Source organism: Macaca fascicularis, chromosome 3 (genome assembly GCF_037993035.2).
Source record: "Macaca fascicularis isolate 582-1 chromosome 3, T2T-MFA8v1.1".
Lineage (NCBI taxonomy): Eukaryota > Metazoa > Chordata > Mammalia > Primates > Cercopithecidae > Macaca > Macaca fascicularis.
In genome coordinates, this window is record NC_088377.1 from 144,268,414 (window position 1) to 144,291,504 (window position 23,091).

General features: G+C 39.1%; 1 protein-coding gene across 22 annotated transcripts in view; it reads right to left on the reverse strand.

Annotated features, from left to right (window-relative positions):
- Window positions 1–23,091, reverse strand: part of CCDC146 (coiled-coil domain containing 146) — a 245,750-nt gene that overhangs the window by 144,254 nt on the left and 78,405 nt on the right. The window lies entirely within an intron of this gene.

A 23,091-nucleotide genomic window follows, 5' to 3' on the forward strand; every position in this document is an offset into this window, starting at 1 on the left:
AATTTCTATTTTATATATGCATACATGTATATATATACACACATGTATATACACACACATGTATATGTGTATGTACATACACACATATACATGTATATACATATGTATACATATACGTATATACATATGTATGCACATATACACATATACGTATATATGTATACATATATGTATACATACATATATACATATGTATACATATGTGTATACGTGTGTGTGTGTGTGTGTGTAGAAAATGTCATTCACTTGGTTGAAAGAATGGCTCCCTGGTTCTAAAACTGTTGCACAAACTTTTTGGAATGTCTTATTCCTTGGGATTGTGTCTGTCTCTCTTGCCTATCTCTGTACCTATCTGAGTATAAGGCTATATGACTATATCATTTGATGTTTAGAACTTAATACTTTAAAATTCTAGAGATTTTCTTACTGTTTCCCTATTAACCTTTGATAATTTAATGAAAAGATCATATAAATGTGTCCGGAGCTGCACGCCCCGGCCATAGTGAATAATAATTAAAGATTAAACGCCTGAGCTGTTTTCATTTCCACCCCACACCTTCTCCCTAGATTTACCTTCTTCCCTGTATTAATACCGCCATTAAAAGATGGCGCTCTTCCTGCTTCTTCATTCATTTTTCCCACGCCCGCGAAAAGACTACCTGACTGCGCAGGCGCAACATGACGTCCGACCGGAGAAACCGAAGCCTATCTGGCCACGCCTTCCACAATGAGGTCATTTCCGCCTTAGCCCAACCCCTTCCCCTCCAAATGTATATAAGGCATTGCATTACCGCCATTAAACAAGACTTGATCAGAGCACTGTCTTGTCTCCATTTCTCGTGTCTCTTGTTCCCCAAATTCCCACTCCCTCCTCCAGGGCCTACACTGACTATCCCGCGGGCCGGGATACGTGGCGCCCGAACACGGACCTGGAAACGAGGGACTCCGTGAGGAAGAGGACGCCAAAGGACGGTCGACCGCTAACGAAGACAAAAGGAGTCAAACTCTTCCGATCACCGCGGGAACCTGCCGCGTCAGAATCGAAGGTAAGTGACGCGTCCGAAATGGGACAAGAATTAAGCCAACATCAAATATATGTAGGACAATTAAAAGAGGCTTTAAAGATACGAGGAGTAAAGGTTAAAGGTAATGATTTGTTTAAATTTTTTGATTTTGTAAAAGACACTTGCCCTTGGTTCCCACAGGAAGGAACTATTGATATTAAAAGATGGCGTAGAGTAGGGGATTGCTTTCAGGACTATTATAATACTTTTGGGCCAGAAAAAATTCCTGTAACCGCCTTCTCTTATTGGAACCTCATTAAAGATTTAATAGATAAGAAGGAGGCCAATCTGCAAGTCATGGCTGCGGTCGCTCAGACAGAACATATTTTAAAGGTTAGCTCCCGCTCTAACCTCACAAAGCCTCCGCAAGATACGGAGGAAGATCTCATTTCCCTCGAAAGTGATCATGAGGAAATCAAGTCTCCTTCTGTAACAGATAAAGAAATACCACACGAAAACAAACCAAAAAAATACCCAATTTTACAGATGCTTCAAAAGGAGGAGGGAATTAATAAGCCTAATCAATTGGATATAAATTGGGATGATTTAGAGGAAGAGGCAGCTAAATATCACAACCCTGATTTGCCTCCCTGTTCTTCATACCCACCCCCATATAATAAGACACATAATGAGGTTTCTGCGCCCATTGTTATGGCAGCAATAGATCCCAAAGAAGAATTAAAGCAAAAAATTGCTCAACTAGAAGAACAGATTAAACTTGAAGAGTTACATCAATCATTGATAATTAGGCTCCAAAAGCTAAAAACAGGAAATGAAAAAATACCTAACTCAGACGCTATGGAGGGTTCCTTGCGCCCACTTCAGCGGCCTGGACAACATGTTCCAAGAGGGGGGTTAGTTGCTAGCAGACATAAAGAAGACTCCTCCCCCAAAGACGTTTTTCCGGTCACTGAAACCATAGATGAACAGGGACAGGCTTGGAGGCATCATACTGGATTTGATTTTACTATTATAAAAGAGTTAAAGACTGCTGCCTCTCAGTATGGGACCACTGCTCCATATACTCTTGCTATAGTGGAATCTGTAGCTGAGAATTGGCTCACTCCTACAGACTGGAATACCTTAGTTAGGGCAGTTCTTTCTGGGGGAGACCACTTGATTTGGAAGTCAGAGTTCTTTGAAAATTGTAGAGATACAACTAAAAGAAATCAACAGGCAGGAAACGGTTGGGATTTTGATATGTTAACTGGTTCAGGTAATTATGCAGACACTCAGGCCCAAATGCAATATGACCATGGACTGTTCTCACAAATCCAGGCTGCTGCTTCAAAAGCCTGGAGAAAACTTCCCGTTAAAGGAGATCCAGGGGCCTCGCTCACAGCGGTTAAACAAGGACCCGATGAGCCATTTTCAGACTTTGTGCATAGACTTATGACCACGGCAGGTAGAATCTTTGGAAATGCAGAAACGGGTGTAGATTATGTTAAACAGCTTATGAAAATGCTAACCCCGCCTGCCAAGCGGCAATCAGACCTTATCGAAAGAAAACAGATTTAACAGGATACATTCACCTTTGTTCAGATATTGGGCCCTCATATCAACAAGGCCTAGCAATGGCCGCCGCTTTTAGCAGCCAAACAGTAAGAGATTTCCTCATTAACAAAGGTAAAGATAAAGGGGGATGTTTTAGATGCGGTAAAAGGGGACACTTTGCAAAGGATTGCTGTGAAAACCAAAATAAGAGTCCAGAAGCAAAAATCCCAGGCCTTTGCCCAAGGTGTAAAAGAGGAAGACACTGGGCAAACGAATGTAAATCTAAAACTGACAGTCAAGGAAATCCTTTACCCCCCAGGCAGGGAAACGGGATGAGGGGCCAGCCTCAGGCCCTGAAACAAGCATATGGGGCAGTCAGCTTTGTTCCAGCCAGCAACAGCAATCCATTTCAAAACTTAGTAGAGCAACCCCAGGAAGTGCAGGATTGGACCTCAGTTCCACCTCCCACACAATACTAACACCTGAAATGGGACCGCAAACCTTAAATACCGGAATATATGGACCCTTACCACCTAACACTTTTGGGCTACTTTTAGGAAGAAGTAGTGTCACCATGAGAGGCTTACAAGTCCTCCCTGGAGTTATCGATAATGATTATGAAGGAGAAATTAAAATTATGGCCAGAGCTATTGATAGTATTATTACTGTCCCTCAAGGAGTTAGAATAGCTCAGTTACTCCTGCTACCTTTGGTTAAAACAGATAATAATATCCAATACTCTAATAGAAATATAAAAGGTTTCGGATCATCAGATATATATTGGGTGCAACCAATTACAAATCAAAAACCCTCTCTAACCTTATGGTTAGACGGGAAGGCATTCACTGGACTAATAGACACAGGGGCTGATGTAACTATCATTAAACAGGAAGATTGGCCCTCTCATTGGTCTACCACAGAAACTTTAACTCACTTGAGAGGAATTGGACAAAGCAGTAATCCTAAACAAAGTTCTAAATACCTAACATGGACAGATAAAGAAAACAATTCAGGCCTCATTAAGCCATTTGTCATCCCTTACCTACTTGTTAACCTTTGGGGGCGAGATCTACTCTCTCAAATGAAAATTATAATGTGTAGTCCAAATGATATAGTTACTGCACAAATGTTAACTCAAGGATACACCCCTGGTAAAGGTCTTGGAAAAGGAGAGAATGGTATCCCACACCCTATACTGGTTTCAGGACAACTTGATAAAAAGGGGTTTGGAAATTTTTAGCTCAGGCCACTGACATACCTGTACCCCAAAGGTGCGCTGACCCCATTACTTGGAAGTCAGATGAGCCCGTTTGGGTTGATCAGTGGCCTTTACTCAATGATAAACTAAGTGCTGCCCAACAGTTAGTGCAGGAACAACTAGCAGCAGGACATATTGAGGAAAGTAATTCCCCTTGGAATACACCTATTTTTGTTATTAAAAAGAAGTCTGGTAAATGGAGACTCTTACAAGATTTAAGAGCAGTAAATATCACTATGGTCCTTATGGGTGCCTTACAACCAGGATTGCCTTCACCGGTTGCGATTCCTCAAAAATATTTTAAAATCATTATTGACCTTAAAGATTGCTTTTTTACAATTCCCCTTCACCCTGCTGACCAGAAAAGATTTGCCTTTAGTCTTCCATCTACAAATTTTAAACAACCAATGAAGCGCTATCAATGGAAAGTCTTACCTCAGCGTATGGCCAATAGTCCTACCTTGTGTCAAAAATATGTAGCTGCCGCTATAGAGCCAGTCAGAAAAACATGGGCACAAATGTATATTATACATTATATGGATGATATTTTAATAGCAGGAGAAATTGGCGAACAAGTCTTACAGTGCTTCGCCCAACTCAAACAAGAGTTAACAGCAGCCGGACTACAAATAGCCCCAGAAAAAGTACAATTACAAGATCCATACACTTATCTTGGTTTCCAGATTAATGGACCCAAAATCATTAATCAAAAGGCCGTTATACGTCGTGATCATTTAAAAACTTTAAATGATTTCCAAAAATTACTGGGAGACATAAATTGGCTTCGACCGTACTTAAAGCTCACCACAGGAGAGTTAAAACCTCTTTTCGATATATTAAAAGGAGACTCTAATCCAAAATCCCCCAGGTCCATTACTAAAGAAGCATTAATAACACTCCAACAGGTAGAACATGCCATTGCAACACAATTTGTTACCGGTATTGATTATTCTCAGCCATTAATATTCCTTATTTTTAACACAACTATAACCCCTACTGGCCTATTTTGGCAGAACAATCCCATTATGTGGGTACACCTGCCCTCCTCCCCTAAAAAGGTTTTGTTGCCTTATTATGATGCCATAGCTGATCTAATTATCTTGGGAAGAGAAAACAGTAGAAAATACTTTGGAATAGAACCCTCTACCATTATACAGCCCTACACTCAATCACGCATCCATTGGCTGTTACAAAATACAGAAGCCTGGCCCACGATTGTTGGCTTTGTCTTAAAATGGGCCCCCCTATTCCTCTAGCCATACCTAACCTTTCATTGCCCTATGTCAATTACTCAAATGAATCCTTAGTAAATAATTCCTGTCCTATTACCCCCCCCTCTTAGTTCAACCGATGAGGTTTTCTAATCCCTCTTGCCTCTTTTCACCATCATATAATAACACTAAAGAAATTGATTTAGGCTATGTTGTGTTTGGCAACTGTACTTCCATAATCAATGCCACCAACCCTTTGTGTGCTATAAATGGCTCGGTTTTCGTTTGTGGAAAACAACATGGCATATACGTATCTACCTACAAATTGGACAGGGCTTTGTGTTCTGGCCACTCTTCTCCCCCACATTGATATCATCCCTGGAGATGAACCTATCCCCATCCCCGCTATTGAACATTTTATTTATAGGCCGAAACGAGCCATACAATTTATTCCCTTGTTGGCTGGACTAGGAATCACCACTGCTTTTACTACAGGAGCCACAGGCCTAGGAGTTTCACTAACCCAATATACCAAATTATCCAATCAATTAATTTCCGATGTACAAACCTTATCTAGTACTATACAGGATCTACAAGATCAAGTAGACTCGTTAGCTGAAGTAGTTCTCCAGAATAGAAGAGGTCTAGATTTGTTAACGGCAGAATAGGGAGGGATATGTTTGGCTTTACAGGAAAAGTGCTGTTTTTACACCAACAAATCCGGAATCGTCAGAGATAAGATAAAAACTTTGCAAGAAGAACTAGAAAAGCGCAGAAAAGGCCTGGCCGCCAATCCACTATGGACTGGACTCGATGGACTTCTCCCCTATCTCCTGCCATTTCTTGGTCCTTTACTCACTCTTCTACTCTTCCTCACTCTCGGGCCTATAATCCTTAATAAGCTTATGGCATTTGTCAGACAACAAATTGAGGCCTTCCAGGCCAAACCTATACAGGTCCATTATCATCGCCTTGAGATGACTGAAAATGGTGAGTCTTATTTACCTTAATAAGACCACCTCCCCTGTGTGCTGAACTGGACAGTCAATGACGGGTAAGAGGACACTATCTCCATCGGAGCCTAAGACAGGAGGGCCGCCCTTGCTGCTGCCTTATCCCATGATGGGCCTAGAAGGTGGGGGTGAGTTCACCCAACCTAAGACAGGCGCAGTTCCCGAGGGGTTTTCTTATCATAAAAATATAAAAAGGGGGACCTGTCCGGAGCTGCACGCCCCAGCCATAGCGAATAATAATTAAAGATTAAATGCCTGAGCTGTTTTCATTTCCACCCCACACCTTCTCCCTAGATTTACCTTCTTCCCTGTATTAATACCGCCATTAAAAGATGGCGCTCTTCCCGCTTCTTCTTCATTCATTTTTCCCGCACCCGCGAAAAGACTACCTGACTGCGCAGGCGCAACATGACGTCCGACCGGAGAAACCGAAGCCTATCTGGCCACGCCTTCCACAATGAGGTCATTTCCGCCTTAGCCCAACCCCTTCCCCTCCAAATGTATATAAGGCATTGCATTACCGCCATTAAACGAGACTTGATCAGAGCACTGTCTTGTCTCCATTTCTCGTGTCTCTTGTTCCCCAAATTCCCACTCCCTCCTCCAGGGCCTACACTGACTATCCCGTGGGCTGGGATATAAATGTGAATTTGATCCTTTGTTCACTAATCAAAATATTTTAAAATTATAGTAAAAGATTTTGCTACTTGGATATTAATGTGTACTTTCAATACAACAAAACATACATCATAGAACAAAAAAAGGTTAAAAAGATTATGAAGACACTGTAAGAAAATGTGTTGGTCAGCTAAATGTTGTTAGGGCTGAAAAACAGGAAACATTCAATTAACATGAAAACCTTTCTCTTATCTGTTATCCTTGCAGTTAATGATCCTTTTGGCACCGTACTTTATGAGCTTTGACAAAAAAGCAAATTATAATTTGTGAGGGAAATGCAGACAAATTCTGAAAAACTTGCCCCAGCAGTTATTTTAGCAAAGGTTTGAGCCAAATAGGAAGTAAACATCCAGTAATGTAGGCAAATGAGAAAATTATTTCCAGGGAAGTTAAGCACCAGCAGACTAGGGATTCTAAGAGAGGAGTTATCCAGACAAAAATAAACTTGAGAAATTGCATAATTTCTAGCTTCCAGTGAGATAAAAGACTGACAATTCCATTAAGAGGGGTCCATTTCCATCTTTTTTTCACCAGTATATTCCCAAACTCAAGATGGTTGAGAAACTTGAGCAAGGTCACAAAGCTGGCCTGAGGCTTTGTAGGGACTTGATACTATAACTGATTCACTTACTAGTTTTTATAAATGAATAACATAATCTTGCTGATGGCATAGAGACAGTGTGAAGCACATTTAGAAAACTTTAGGTAGCCCAGTTTGGCAGGCATAAAAGACTATCTGGAGGTGGACACTATCCAAAGAAGAATACTATGTCAAATTAATGCTGTGAGGAATGGAGGGTGACGAAGCTAATTGCACTATAACTTATTGTATAAAAGTAAGAGATAATGGTCAAAATTACAAAAAAAAGAGGGGACAAAGTCATTATATAATGGTATGAATATAAAAATAACCATTATAACAAAAGCACAAATCTTCCTAAATTACAGAAGCTATACTATGAATTAAAAAATGACATTTACAAATATAATGAAAGGATAAACCTTAAAATGAGTTATTATAGTAAGAAGGAGGAAACAGGGTGGGGGGGGTGGTTAGGGATACAAGCTGGAATTCTTTAAATATACTTTGTTTTGTAGATATGATCTAGAACAATGTAGTACTTTATTAAATTAAGAAGCAATTATTAGAATTTGAAAAAATAAACCAATTGAATATAACTATGTATCAAAGTATAACTTCATGGAAAGGAACCATTCCGATTTGAATAGGAATCCTAAGTAGATTTTACCCTAAGGACAAAAAGACCTGCAACTATTTTTTTATAATCACATTGTTGGTAGTAGTGTTATTCTGAAACAGTTATGTGTACACTGTGTGATAAAGTCAATGAATAATTACATAATGTCATTGAAAACTAGTATTTTGATGTGGAGAAAAGAGACATCTGTAAGACTGAAGAGGTAAAATAAATTCCCTGTGTAATTATTGACTTTGAATTGGCAATATTATGATGTATTTTATATATACATTATCTTTCCTAGTTCTGTCATTAAAAAGGCATAGAAACAGAGATTAACCTAGCAGCAATGAGTGCCTCTTATTCCGAGATTCTAGTCTCTAAATACCATTTCCCACTTAAAGAAAAAGGGGAGGCTCCTTTGGAGAAATGACTGATTCCAAGTTTTCAGCATGGAAACAAATAAGCCTCCAATGCTTCTATCACATCAGAAAGCAAGAAATCTACCCAAGACTACTAGAATCATGTCAAAGCGATTTGGAGTCATGTCAAAAGGCTCCTACTACCCCAAAAATGGGCCAGGAGGACTGGCAATGAGCTAACAATTACAAAGGATGGGAATAACTATGTTTAAGTAAATGAGTTCACAGTAATACTTAAAAACTCCAAAAAAAACAAAAACACCCCCCAACACCTCTCACCTTTGAAGGATACTGGGGAATCAATTAATCATTCTGAAAACTTGAAAATCAAGCATTTATCATGCCTCTACAACAGGGTAACCAAATAACTGAGTGGAAGTTTCTCTTTTTAGAAGGATTCTAATTAATAAATGAAGAGAAAATAATAGTATTCTAATATTGTCATTTAAAATCCCTAATGAATTAATAGACCCAGGCAAGGATTATCAATAGCAGGTAACATCACTAAAAGGGAGACAACCAATATCATGTGCCTCCTGATGAAAGTTCATGTAACCAAGAGGCATCACATTTTCTGAATTCGAACTATACTACAAGGCTATAGTAACCAAAATAGCATGGTGCAAAATAGCATGATGCAAAAATGACACACAGATCAATGAAACAGAACAGAGAACTCAGAAATAAAGCCATATACTACAACCAACTGATCTCCAACAAAGCTGACAAAAAGAAAGAATTGGGAAAGGACATCCTACTCAAAAAATGGTACTGGAAAAAGTGGCTAGCCATATGAAGAAGAATGAAACTGTACCCCTAGCTCTCACCATATATAAAAATTAACTCAAGAGAGATTAAAGACTTAAATGTAAGACCTCAAACTATATAAATCCTAAAAGAAAACTCTTAAACATTAGACTAGAAAAAAAATTTATGACTAAGACCTCAAAGGCAAATGCAACAAAAACAAAAATTGACAAATGAAATTTAATTAAACTAAAGAGCTTCAGCACAGCAAAGAAACAATCAATGGAGCAGACAGACAATCTACAGAATGGGAAAAAATATTTGCAAACTATCAGGCTGACAAAGGACAAATATCCAGAATCTGCAAGGAACTTAAATCAACAAGCAAAACACAAAAAAACTCATTAAAAAGTGGGCAAAGGACGTGAACAGACGCTTCCCAAAAGAAGACATATGAGTGACCAATCATATGAAAAAATGCTTGTCATCATTAGATAAATGCAAATGAAAGCCACAATGGGATACCATCTCACACCAATCAGAATGGCTATTATTAAAAAGTCAAAATATAGTATGCTGGCAAGGATGTGGAAAAAAAGGAATCCTTATATACTGTTGGTTGGAATTAGTTCAGTTCCTATGGAAAACAGCATGGAAATTTTTCAAAGAACTAAAAATAGAACCACCATTTGACCCAGCACTCCTACTACTGGGATTCTCAAAGGAAAAGAAATCATTCTATCAAAAAGACACCTGCACTGCTATATTTATTGCAGCACTATTCACCATAGCAGTCATGGAATCAATCTAAGTGTCCATCAATTAAGACTGACTAAAGAAAATATGGTACATATATACCATGGAATACTATGCAGTCATAAAAAAGAATGAAATCATGTCCTTTGCAGCAACATGAATGCAGCTGGAGGCCATTGTCCTAGGTGAATTAATGCAGAAACAAAATCAAAGTCTGCATTTTCTAACTTATAAGTGGGAGCTAAACAATGGGTACACATGGACATAAAGATAGAAACAATAGACACTGGGGACTTCAGAATGGGAGGGAGGGCAGCAAGGGTCTAAAAACTGCCTACTGGGTACTATATTCACTATTTAGGTGATGGGTCCAATAGAAGGCTAAACCCAGCATTATGCTATATCAATATACCTGTGTAACAAACCTGTACATATAGCCTCTGAATTTAAAATAATTAAAAAGAAATGATAAATGTTTGAGATGACAGCTATGCTAATTAACCTGATCTGATTACTATACATTATATGTATCAAAATATCACTATGGGTAGGGCAAGGTGGCTCATGTCTGTAATCCCAGTAATTTGGGAGGCTGAGGTGGGAGAATTGATTGAAACCAGGAGTTGAAGACCAGCCTGGGAAAAGTGGTGAGACCTTGATTCTACTAAAGGTTTAAAAAAAAAATTAGTTAAGCATAGTGGTGCACACCTGTGGACTCAGCTACTTGGGAGGCTGAGGTGGAAGGATGCTTGAGCCCAGGAAGTCAAGGCTGCAGTGAGCTCTGATTGTGCCACTGCACTCTAGCCTGGGTAACCAAGTGAGATCTTGCCTCAAACCACCACCACCAACACCACCACCACACAAAAAGCCATCACTATGTAAACCATAAATATGTACATGTGACAATAACAAAATTTAATAAAAGCCTGAACAACAACAACAAACAAAGTTCATGGCACCACCTAGAAAGCAGCCTTGGCAAAAAAAAAAAAAAAAAAGAAAAAAATGTAAATGTGACCTGGATAAAACATTTATGCACTAAAGCTCTATGAATATAATGGAAATACAGGCTTACTAATAAGCAAAATCCAGATTATGGAAAAATTTATGGGACAAATGGTCCAGCTTCTTAAACACAATTTTCTCTTACATTGCCACATTACCTTACCTCTCGCCCTGTAGGCTAGAATCTGCTAATGACACTTACAGGCTTAGCCAATAGCCATGGATAATTTACTCTTTTTTTCTTTTTTGTTTATTATTGTTTGTTTACTTATTTGAGACATATCACTGTGAATGGGATTTTTTCTTCAATATGTTTTTTAACTTGTTATTATTAAATAGGAAAGCTATATATTTGTATATTTGTATTGTAACTGGTCATCTTATTGTACTACAATATTATTTTGTATTTTTATGTAGGCATTTTGTCAGCTACAGATAATGGTCATTTGTTCTTTCCCATATGTATGCATCATTTTCTAAGTGCCTTGGTAAACATTTTCTGAATTATATGCAATGATCATGCTCATATCAGGCACCCTTTCCTTATTTCTGATTTTAATGGGAACACTCCTGGAGTTTCACAATTAAGCATGACATTGGCTATTTGTTTGAAGTGAGTGTTTAAAAGAGTAAATAGGCTGGGCACGGCAGCTCACATCTGTAATCTCAGCACTTTGGGAGGCTGGGGCAGGCAGATCACTTGAGGTCAGGAGTTCAATACCAGCCTGGCCAACATGGTGAAACCCGTCTTTACTAAAGATACAAAAATTAGCCAGGCGTGAAAAAGCATGCCTGTAGTCCCAGCTACTCGGGAGGCTGAGGCAGGAGAATCACTTGAATCCGGGAGGTGGAGGTTGCAGTGAGCCGAGATCATGCCACTGTACTCCAGCCTGGGTGACACCCAGGCTGTCTCAAAATAAATAAATAAAAATAAAAAAATAAAGTAGAAGCAGCACAAACCTTGTAACAAAGCAATTCCATTCCTTGGTGAATAACCCTTCAAGGTGCATGTACAAGTATATGGAGAGACATGTACAAGAATGCTCAAGTAGCATTATGTGTAACAGTTGAAAACTGGAAACAATCCTAATGTCAATTAGAGATACAACAGATAGAGGACTAAACATACAATAGAAAAATACATGCAATAATATTGATGGCTCTCACAAATATAACATTGAGTTAAATAATCCAGACACAAAAAAATATATTTTGTATGATTCTATTTACACCAAATTTAAAAAACAGGCACAGTAAAAGGAGGGTGTTTAGAAATTCACGCTTAGATGGTAAAACTATGAGGAGTCACAAGAAAAAAATGATAATAAAAGTTAGGATAGTTGCTATGTTAGAGTGGGTGAGGGGGCATAAGAGGAATTACTGAGAGCTAATGTTTCATTTTTTGTCCTGGGTGGTGGTTACTTGGGTATTTGATCTGAATTATACACTTATAGATACCTTAATGTATATCTAATATATTTCACAATTTTAAAAGATTAAAAACTATTACAAGATTGATATAGTTTGGTTTTGTGTCCCTGACAAAATCTCATGCTGAATTGTAATCCCCACTGTTGGGAGAGGGACCTGGTGGAAGCTGATCATGGGGGCAGATTTCCCCCTTGCTGTTCTCAAGATAGTGAGTTCTCATGAGATCTGGTTGTTTGGAATTGTGTAGCACTTCCCCTTTCGTACTCTCTCCCTCCTGCCCCAGCCATATAGGACATGCTGGCTTCCCCTTTGCTTCGGTCATAATTGCAAGTTTCCTGAGGCCTCCCTACCCATGCTTCCTGTACAGCCTATGGAACTGTGAGCCAAATAAACCTCTTTTCTTTATAAATTACCCAGTCTCAAGTAGTTCTTCACAGCAATGTGAGAATGGACTAATGCAGAAAATTGGTACCAGAGAAGTGGGGCATTTCTATAAAGATACCTAAAAATGTGGAAGCAGCTTTGGAACTGGGTAATGGACAGAGGTTGGAACAGTTTAGAGGGTTTAGAAGAAGACAGGAAGATGAGGAAAATTTTGGAACTTCCTAGAGACATGTTGAATGGTTGTGACCAAAATGCTGACAGTGATATGGACAGTGAAGTCCAGGCTGAGGAGGTCTCAGATGGAGATGAGAAACTTATTGGGAACTGGAGTAAAGGTATGGTTTAGCAAAGAGACTGGTGGTATTGTGCCCCTGCTCTAGGGATCTGTGGAACTTTGAACTTGAGAGAGATGATTTAGGGTATCTGGTGGAAGAAACTTTTAAGCACCAAAACATGTAAGATGTGCCCTGGCTGCTTCTAACAGCATGCACTCATATGTGTACACAAAGAGATTATCTGAAACTGGAACTTATATTTAAAAGGGAAGCAGTACATAAAGGTTTAGAAAATTTGCAACCTGACCATGTGGTAGAAAAGAACTTCCAGTTTATGGGGAGAAATTAAAAGTCAGCTGTGGGAATTTGCATAAAAGGAGCTGAATGTTAATGGTCAGGACAATGAAGAAAATGTCTCCAGGGCATTTTACAGACCTTCACAGCAGCCCCTCTCATCACAGGCCTGGAGGCATAGGAGGGAAAAATGGTTTTGTGGGCCAGGCCCAGGGCCCCACTGCTCTGTGCAGCCTTGAGACATGGCACCCTGTGTCCCAGTTGCTCCAGCTCCAGCCATGGCTAAAAGGGGCCAAGGTACAGCATGGGCTGTTGTTTCAGAGGGTACAAGCCCCAAGCCTTGATGGCTTCCATATGATGTTGAGCCTGTGGGTATGCAGAGGGCAAGAGTTGAGGTTTTGGAGCCTCTGGCTAGCTTTCAAGGGATGTATGGAAAAGCCCGAATGTCCAGGCAGAAGTCTGATGCAAGGGTGGAGCCCTTATGGAGAACCTCTACTAGGGCAGTTCAGTGCGAAAATGTGGGGTTGGAACCTCCACACAGAGTCCCCACTGGGCACTGCCTAGTGGAGCTGTGAGAAGAGGGTCATTGTCCTCCAGGCCCCAGAATGGTAGATCCACCAACAGCTTGCACTGTGCACCTGGAAAAGCCACAGGCACTCAATGTTAGCCCATGAAAACAGGTGCAGGGGCTGTACTCTGCAGAGCCACAGGGGTGGTGCTATCCAAGGCCTTGGGAACCCACCCCTGTGTCAGTGTAGCTTGGGTGTGAGACATGAAGTCAAAGGAGATTTTTTTGGAGCTTTAAGATGTAATGACTGCCCTGCTGGGTTTTGGATTTGCGTGGGGCCTGTACCTACTTTGTTTTGGCTGATTTCTCCTTCTTGGAATGGGTGTGTTTATTCAATGTCTGTACTCCCATGTATCTTGGAAGTAACTACCTTGTTCTTTATTTCACAGGGTCATAGGTGGAAGGAACTTGCCTTGTCTCAGATGGGTCTTTGAATTTGAACTTTTGAGTTAATGCTGGAATGAGTTAAGGACTTTGGGGAACTGTTGGGGAGGCATAATTTTGTTTTGAAATGTGAGAAAGACATGAGATTTGGGAGTGGCCAGAGGTGAAATGATGTGGTTTGGCTTTGTGTCCCTGCCCAGATATCATGCCTGTAATCCTAGCACTTTGGGAGGTAAGGCAGGAGGATTCCTTCGGCCCAAGAGTTCTAGACTAGCCTGGGCAACATAGTGAGACCCCATCTCTTAAAAAGATTAGCTGGGCATGCTGGCATATGCCTGCAGTGCCAGCTACTTGGGCAGCTGAGGTGGGAGGACTGTTTGAGCCCAAGAGGTTAAGGCCACAGGGAGCTGCTGTGATCATGGCACTGCACTCCAGCCTGGGTGACAGAGTGAGACCCTTCATTTCTCTGATTTGTAAATGAGAGATTTTGGAGTGGCAGTAGTTAGGGAAGTATGTTAAAAGACAAAGAGAAACAGAATGAAGGACAGAAAGAGGAAGCTATCTTCTCTGTCCAGGCAGCATATATCTAACATAGCAGTAGTCATGTGCTGCAGAAAGATGTTTTAGTCAACAGTGAACCACATATAGGATAGTGGTGCCATAAGATTATATTTTTACTGTACCTTTTCTGTTTAGATACACAAATACCATTGTGTTACACTTGTATACAGTATTCAGTATAATAACATGCTGTACAGATTTGCAGCCTGGGAGCAACAGGCTATACCACATAGCCTATGTGTGTAGTAGGCTATACCATCTAGGTTTAAGTGCACTCTGTGATATTAGCACAACAAAGAAATTGCCTAACACTGCATTTCTCAGAACACATTCCTGTCATTAGCAGACTCATGACCGTAGATACTGTGCCAACTTTGTGGTCTAATTTGGAATTAATGACTCTAAAAATGTCCATTTTGGAGTTAGCAAAAGGAGAACCTAATGATGTGACAAAGTGAAAGGGAACTGAGGGGTTCAGAAAAGGTGTCCTTACTGAACCCCACATAAGGTGTTGCCTGTGCCCAAGGCTGGGTCTGGCTTGACATGCCTTCATCTGCAACTTAAAGCACCACAAAGTCAGGGATGTGTCTGTTTTTCACCCTTATTATTCTCAGGGCTAGTATACAGCCTAGTCCAATAAATGCAAAATAAGTGTTTGTTGAATGGATGAGTAGCTAAAAAGAAGTAGATCTGTACATTTTCTAGTGGAATTAATGATTTAAAGTACAGTATGAATTTATATCTTGATGATCTGCTTTGCTATATTGCTTCTAATTAATAACATTTAGAATCATAAAATGTTACACCTGAAAAGGACCTTACAGATCTCTAATCAGACCATCTCATATTACAGATAAGAAACTTAAGGCCTAGCTTGTTAAGGCTTAGTTCAGTGGCAAGAAAGTTACAGGAAGGCTCTTCACTAAGAACATATATTCAATGACTATCACCCTAAGGCTCTTTTTTTCTATTATATCTTTCTATTTTTTGAGATGATCACAGTAATAAATGATTTATTTTAAATCTCTATTTGTATATGACTGACACAATTTATGTGTCTATTTTGCTGTTTTCTTGTACAATAGCAATTGTTACAGCTGAACTTTGTATCAATTGTCAAAATACTGCCTACAAATAAACACTATCAAAATAATTTTGTGTTAAATACACAAGCAGAAAAAGTTGTGTCAAATAATGGTGGGTAGTTTCATATAAAATAAGGGTCAAGCAATTTTACATCTGTTGATAATAATCATGAAGTAGTTTTTCTACCCTGAAAAGTTTTCACTGCAAATAACAGAAAATGACTTAAATCATACAAAATATCAAACTAGAAGTAGAACAAGAAAAAATAAATAAGATAATGCTATACCTCAGAATGCTATACTTTAAATCATGTTTTAAAAGACTTCCTTAGAAGAACTTAGATGAGGAGATACCCATGTATTCCAATGTTTACTGTTAAAACTACAACATTTACTCCATTTAATAAATTTTCTTTAGTTACCAGCACAGTGGAAATGGCCTTTCAATTAACATTTATTGAGAGTTCACATGATGACATCTATGTCTCATAAGATAAACTTAAGAATCTTTAAATAAAAGTATTTCAAAGAATGCAATGACCAGCATTTAAAAGACATGCATTGGCATGAAATTATTTAGTTAGCGGGAAATTCGTAGTTTAATATTTTCACTTTGCCACAGTAGTTTAATTGTTTCAGCAACACTATTATTTATGAATAAACTGAAATATTAAATTTCTAAGCTATATTTTATGACTAAACTTATATTTAATGGATTATATAACATATCTCACAATGTTATATATGGCATGACATTATATAACACACAATACATAAATATGTAATAGGTTATATATTATATAAATTCATGTTTATATATGTATGTTTCTTTTTTGGAGATGGAGTTTCACTTTGTCACCCAGGCTGGAGTGCAGTGGTGCAATCTCAGCTCACTGCAACCTCCGCCTCCTGGGTTCAAGCGATTCTCCTGCCTCAGCCTCCCATGTAGCTGGGATTACAGGCACACACCACACTGCCTGACTAATTTTTATGTTTTTAGTAGAGATGGGGTTTCACCACGTTGGCCTGGCTGGTTGAACTCCTTACCTCAAGTGATCTGCCTGTCTTGGCCTCCCAAAATGTTGGAATTACGGGTGTGAGCCAGTGCCCCTGGCTATATATTATTTCAAAATGCCAAAGAAAGACAAATAAACAAAACCCCCAAAAAACACAAGTGATAAGCAGGTAAAATCAAATTAAGCATCTTAGAATAAATATATAGACAGTTTCAAGAATTTAAAGCCCTGGATTTTGTAACAATATATGGTCAATCGTTATTATTCATGGATCTTGTCTTTGTGATTTGCCTACTGTCTAAAATTTATTTGTAACCCTAGAATTAATACTTGTGGGACCTCTGGATCATCTATGGGCATGCACAGGGTGGCAAATATGTTGATCTGCCAAATACATATATACCCAGCTGAAGTCAAAGAAGGCAACTTTCTGCCTTCTTTTAGATCTCATACTGCAAACTGGTATCCACTATGCAGTCTATTTAATTAGTGTCATGTTTTTCACATTCTTGTGCTTTTTGTTGGTGATTTCACTGTTTAAAATGGCCTCTGACTTATCTGGAGAATGTGGCTGAAATAAAAGACATTTTAAGAAATAATAAAACGGCCCCTGAGTGTAGTGTTGAAGTACTGCCTAGAGGGGTTTTTGTTGTTGTTGTTTGTTTGTTTGTTTTTGGGACAAGGTCTCACTGTATTGCTCAGGCTGGAGTACAGTGGCATGATCTTAGCTCATGCAACCTGTGCCTCCTGGGCTCAAGTGATCTTCCTGCTTCAGCCTGCCAAGTAGCTGGGATCACAGGTGTGCACCACCATGCCTGGCTAATTGTTTGTGTTTTTGGTAGAGATGGGGTTTCACCATGTTGCTCAGACAGGTCTCAAGCTCCTGAGCTCAAGTGATTCACCCACCTCAGCCTTCCAAAGTGTTGGAATTACAGGCATGAACCAGCATGCCCAAGTTCTTAAGCTCAAGATGGCTGTGATGTGTCTGATGGAAAAAACACATATGTTAGATAAACTTCTTTCAGGTTTGAATTATAGTTCTGCTGGCCATGAGTTAGTTCTACATTAATGAATAACATATATTAAATAGGGTGTCTTTAAACAGAAACGCACTTAAAATAAGGTTATATATTGATTGGTTAACAAAAATAAACCTAACGTTAGGAGCAATGGTTCAGTATTTGCTAATTCAGTATTCACAATGACTTTATAGGAAACAACTACCATGAATATGAGAAATGAAGGCAAGATACAGAAAGCCACATTGGATTCTCCTAATTTTTTACTTTGATTTTATTATTTGTTTTGTTTTGGGAATATAAGCAGCAGCTTAAGATCAATCTCCAATACAAGAAATAAAAATTCCTGGGCTCAAGCGATCTTTCTCCTTAGCCTCCTGAGCAGCTGGGACTACAGGTGCACGCCAGCATGCCTGTCTAATTTTTAATTTTTTTGTAGAGACAGGGTCTCACTATGTTGCCCAAGCTGGTCTTGAATTTTTGGCCTCAAGTGGTTCTCCTACCTCAGCTTCCCAAAGTGCTAGGATTACAGGTGTGAGCTACGGCACCTGGCTGGTTATACGAAACTTCCTAAGTCTCTGGAAATTTAGGGAAATTACAGTAAATTAGATGTCATATCTCATGAACCTTTTGGATCCTTCATGATCCCTGGCTTGGTGTGGAGTACTTAAGAATTGATTTTGTTGATAAGTATTGACTAATGAACTTTCCAAGACTCTTGTGGAATATTCCAGTTCCATAAAATTTCAATCTGAGAGGCCCTGGATACTCCCACTTAAGACCTGTGCCATCAGCATATTGGATAACTATGTTCTGTAGTTTCATTAATAGTGGATATCTGTATGTTTCTGCCCTATACTTCAGTTGATCCAGAAATCTGAAGGATTCCCATAATAGATATTTCATTGTAGGTCCATACTGGAAGATTTCTAGTCTGAATCTCTCATCTATGCCAGAATGAAGTACCTGCAAGTCATACACAGAGCCTACCAACTATTATTCTAGCTTTAACCAAAATCAGGCAATTCTTGTTCTGTGGGTTGTGGAAATCATTTTTTAAAATTCTTTTCACGAAATTTATAATGAACAAGGACTAAGACCTCTAAGGAATATTAAAATAAATATTTACTGTTGACATTTCAAATTAAGTAGTTTAAAAAGTGAATGTTTTAATTTTCTTATCAGAAAAGCACATATTCTTTAAAGAGCAATTAAAGGTTTCTGAGTTTAATAAATCAGAAACTACAAATGTTAAATTAATAAGCTTAATATCAATGAAAGGCTCTCAATACTATAAATATGACTATCATTAAATTTACTTTCTTCTTTTGGTACAAGTAGAAACACAAAGGGTTTCCTTCAAAAAAAAAAAAAAAACTATATTAGGGGAAACAAAAATTTACTTTAGGAATCTGATCCAGGTATAGAAAATGCAGATCCTCTCTTAAATATACTTTGTGAAAGCAAAAAGGAAGTCTAAACATGTGAATATAGGCTAATGAAAGTAAAATTTCATATGTGGCTTATAGAAATAAATCTTGCTACTTTAAAATCCCACCATGTGTTGGTGTTAAATAATTTGTTTAAATCTAAAAAACAAGTCTATAAGTGAGTATGTGTCAGTGCTGGGTCAAGGATGGATTCGGGGTAGAAAGGAAGATTCTGACACTGCCATGAGGAATAAACAGCCGACACTAGGAGTCAGGGTAGGCTCAGCATGAGAGAATCCAGAAGGGCTTTCAGCAAGAGGGAAGAGGCAGAAGGTCAAGTCACAGGGTGGTAACTCCTAGTAGTGAAGGACAAGTCAGCTCTTCAGGTTTCGATTTTCTGATGGCCTAGTCCTGCTTGAAACCCTCTCTTTTCCTGGTATTCATGATGCTCCTGTACTGTCCTGGTTCTCATCCTATTTCTTTGGCCATCCTTTTGATTCCTGTGATTTCAAATTGACATCCACATCTATTCTGTGTCAATATTCATACCTAGATGTCCACTCTTTGCTTGATATTTCCATTTGGTGGCTTGTCAATACTTAAAACCCAATGTACTGAAAAGAGAAATACTACTACAATCTCTCCAACCTACTGCTACCTCTGTCATTAGAATGCTATCATTTAACTGCAATCAGAGGCAAATTTCAGAGTTCTCCCTCTCCATCTAGTTCTCACCACTTATCAGATCCCATGGCTTCTATCACGCCTTGGCAATAATGCCTCCATCTCCTTTCCTACCCCTCCTGCCTCCACACTGGTTCACCTCTTATCTAGTGCCTGCTACCACACTACTAGCTCTCACCTAAAATGCCATTTGCCACTGATTTCTAGCAGAAGATTCATTCCCAAAAGTAATCCTAGGGGTGGGGGAAAGGTTTTATTTTCCTTGCTCAAAAACCTTCAGTGGCTCCCCATTATCCAAGCATTGCTTTAAGCACAGGCTTTCCACGTAGTTCTAACATACCCTCCCCATGTTATCTTTCCTCCTACGTGGCAATGTGGCAAAGAGAAAAGATATGAACTTTGAATCGCATACAAGTTCAAATTCCAGCTGTCTCTTAAAAACTCTAAAACCAGAACTGAAAACTGTAAAATGACCAGGCAAGTCATTTATTGCTTTGAGCCCTTTTTTGCTCATCTGCAAGTGCAGGTAGGAACTGTCGAGGCAGCACAACACCCTGCCACCATGAGCTATACACTTATTAGGGGAGTCGAGCCTCTTTCACGTGGTAGTCACTTAGCATCTGCCTTCCAGTCAGTGGCCAAATGACTTTCTAAACCGAGAACCTAGCAGATCACCTATCAGTGTCAATGAAACTGGTCAATAGAGCAGTTCTGTACCCATATGTCGGGGAATTTTTATGGATCCTGAAGGGACAGAAGCCAGTTCTGAAAGAGCATCCAAGCTTTTTAGGTGGAACTGTGCCATTGGCCCTTGGTTAACTGGGGTGTGACTAGCCAAAAACCAGCAGCAGTGCTTGACATGCAAATTTCTGATTCAAACAGATGAACCAAAAGCCCACTACAAGAGTCCAAAAGCTATACTTCTGTTAGGTTTAGAAACTTTAAAAAGTACTTAAGATTTCATTTGAAAGTCCAACGTGAAGAAAATACCAGGTCCTTAATGCCCCTTTTTAAGAAGGAAAAAGGGATTTTTGTCTGATTTGTTCACCAGTGTGGACCAAGTGCCTGGAATAGTGGCTTTGCATGCAGAGGGCGCAGAGTTAATTTATAATGAATAAATATATAGGATATCAATATATGTATGAGGAATGAATGAGTGAATGAAAGTGCCTATGGCATGCATCTTATATATGCTCTAGCATAGTGCTGAGTACACAGAAGATCCTTAATAAATACTTTACTAACTCAATGTAGGGATTTATACTCTAGCCAGTGAAGGACATTTAACAATGCCCTTAAGGACTAGAAACTAAATATCTTTCCTATATATTTCTACTTGACAAAATGTTTTTTTAAACCTATGTTGTCACCATTTCTCCTTTTTTAAATTGTCTATTGTTTCATTTCTTACTTCCCCAAAGGGAAGTGTCACAGCTTGAAAATAGGTGAGGAGAGAGAAATGAGGTTAGGTGTTAGGGGATTAAATAGATATTTTTAGCTAAAAAGTTTTTGTCTAAAATTGAATATATTGAATGGAATGAAGAGAAAAACAATTTTTGAAAGAGCTGTATGAAGATGGAAGAAAATAAGTCATAAGGTGTGTAGAACATGTTTGACCAATTTGTTTGGGAAGAATTTATACACTGCATTTTTTTTTCTTAAGTGCTCCAAGTTTTTTTTTTTTTCTTTTTTGGGGGGTGGGGTGGGGGTGGGGGGATGGAGTTTCACTCTTATTGCCCAGGCTGGAGTGCAGTGCTATGATCTAGGCTCACTGCAACCTCTACCTCCTGGGTTCAAGCGATTCTCCTGCCTCAGCCTCCTGAGTAGCTGGGATTACAGGCACACGCCACCACACCCAGCTAACTTTTTTTTTTTTTTTTAATAGAGATGGGGTTTCACCATGTTGGTCAGGTTCGTCTCGAACTCCTGATCTCAGGTTATCCACCTGCCTCGGCCTCCCAATGTGCTGGGATTACAGGCGTGAACCACCACGCCCAGCCAAGTGCTCCAAGTTTGCGTAACTATCATTCCTGTACGAGGGAAGACATAGCTAAATTCCTCCGCTACAGCTACAGGAACAAAGGCTCAGTAACGTTGATGATCTGTTTATACCATCAGAGGTAGATCTAGGGTTGGAAGCCAGGTCTCCTGAGTATGCGAGAATAAATACAGTCACGGAAGTGTAAAGAGAGTCTGCCAACATTTTGAGAACGTGAATAGGATTTGGCTAAAATTAAGAGGATATATAGAAAAGTCACAGGAAATCAGGTTAAAGAAACCAATATGATATAGGCTACAGAGTGTTTTAAGTAATACAATAAAACATTTAGATTTTTGCCCATGTCAGTCATTTTGTCAGTCATTTTGAAATTATTTTTGAAGCAAAAAAACCCTTTTTAAACAAGAAATCTTATGAGATGTCAACATGCAAAACAAATTAAAAGGAGGTGGTTTCTCTAATTGAAGCTGTTCCTCTTTCCTGACTTCAGCCTCTGAAGAGAAAGTTACAAAATGATTATCATTAGTACTGCATGTTTTGAACAAGCTGATATACCAAGTGGCCCAGAGAGCAGATGGAGGAACCAGCGTGGAGACAGAAGCAAGAGGCCGGCCTGCCAGGGCTACCTGCAGAAAGAAAGGGCAAAGATGTTATAGGCAAGAGAAGTTCAGGACGGAGACTGGCACAGCTCAAAGATTCACATTTGAGCAGCTGTGGAAGATGACAGTACAATTACCAAAATGTCCAAGGGCAAAGGAGGCAGCTATTGGTTTTGATGAAAGACAATGATGTCCTTTTAAATGGGTCTTAGGCACTTAAGACATGTATATACACTATGCTACAAAGGAATAGAAAGTAGCACTTTTTTCTCTACCAGTTTTCTTCTCTTTTTCAAGTAGATGAAGCAAAAGTCAATTACAATAGTCAGAAAGCTGTACTTTGTTATACTTAGAAACTTCTAAAGGTGCTTAAGATTTCACCTGAAAGTCCAACATGAAGAAAATACAGGCTCTCCCATGCCCCATTCTAAGAAGAAAAAAGGACCATTTTCATTTTAGTAACGTTTCTGTTCTGCAGACAGTTTGGATAACTAGCTCTTACTTTTTATCTTTAA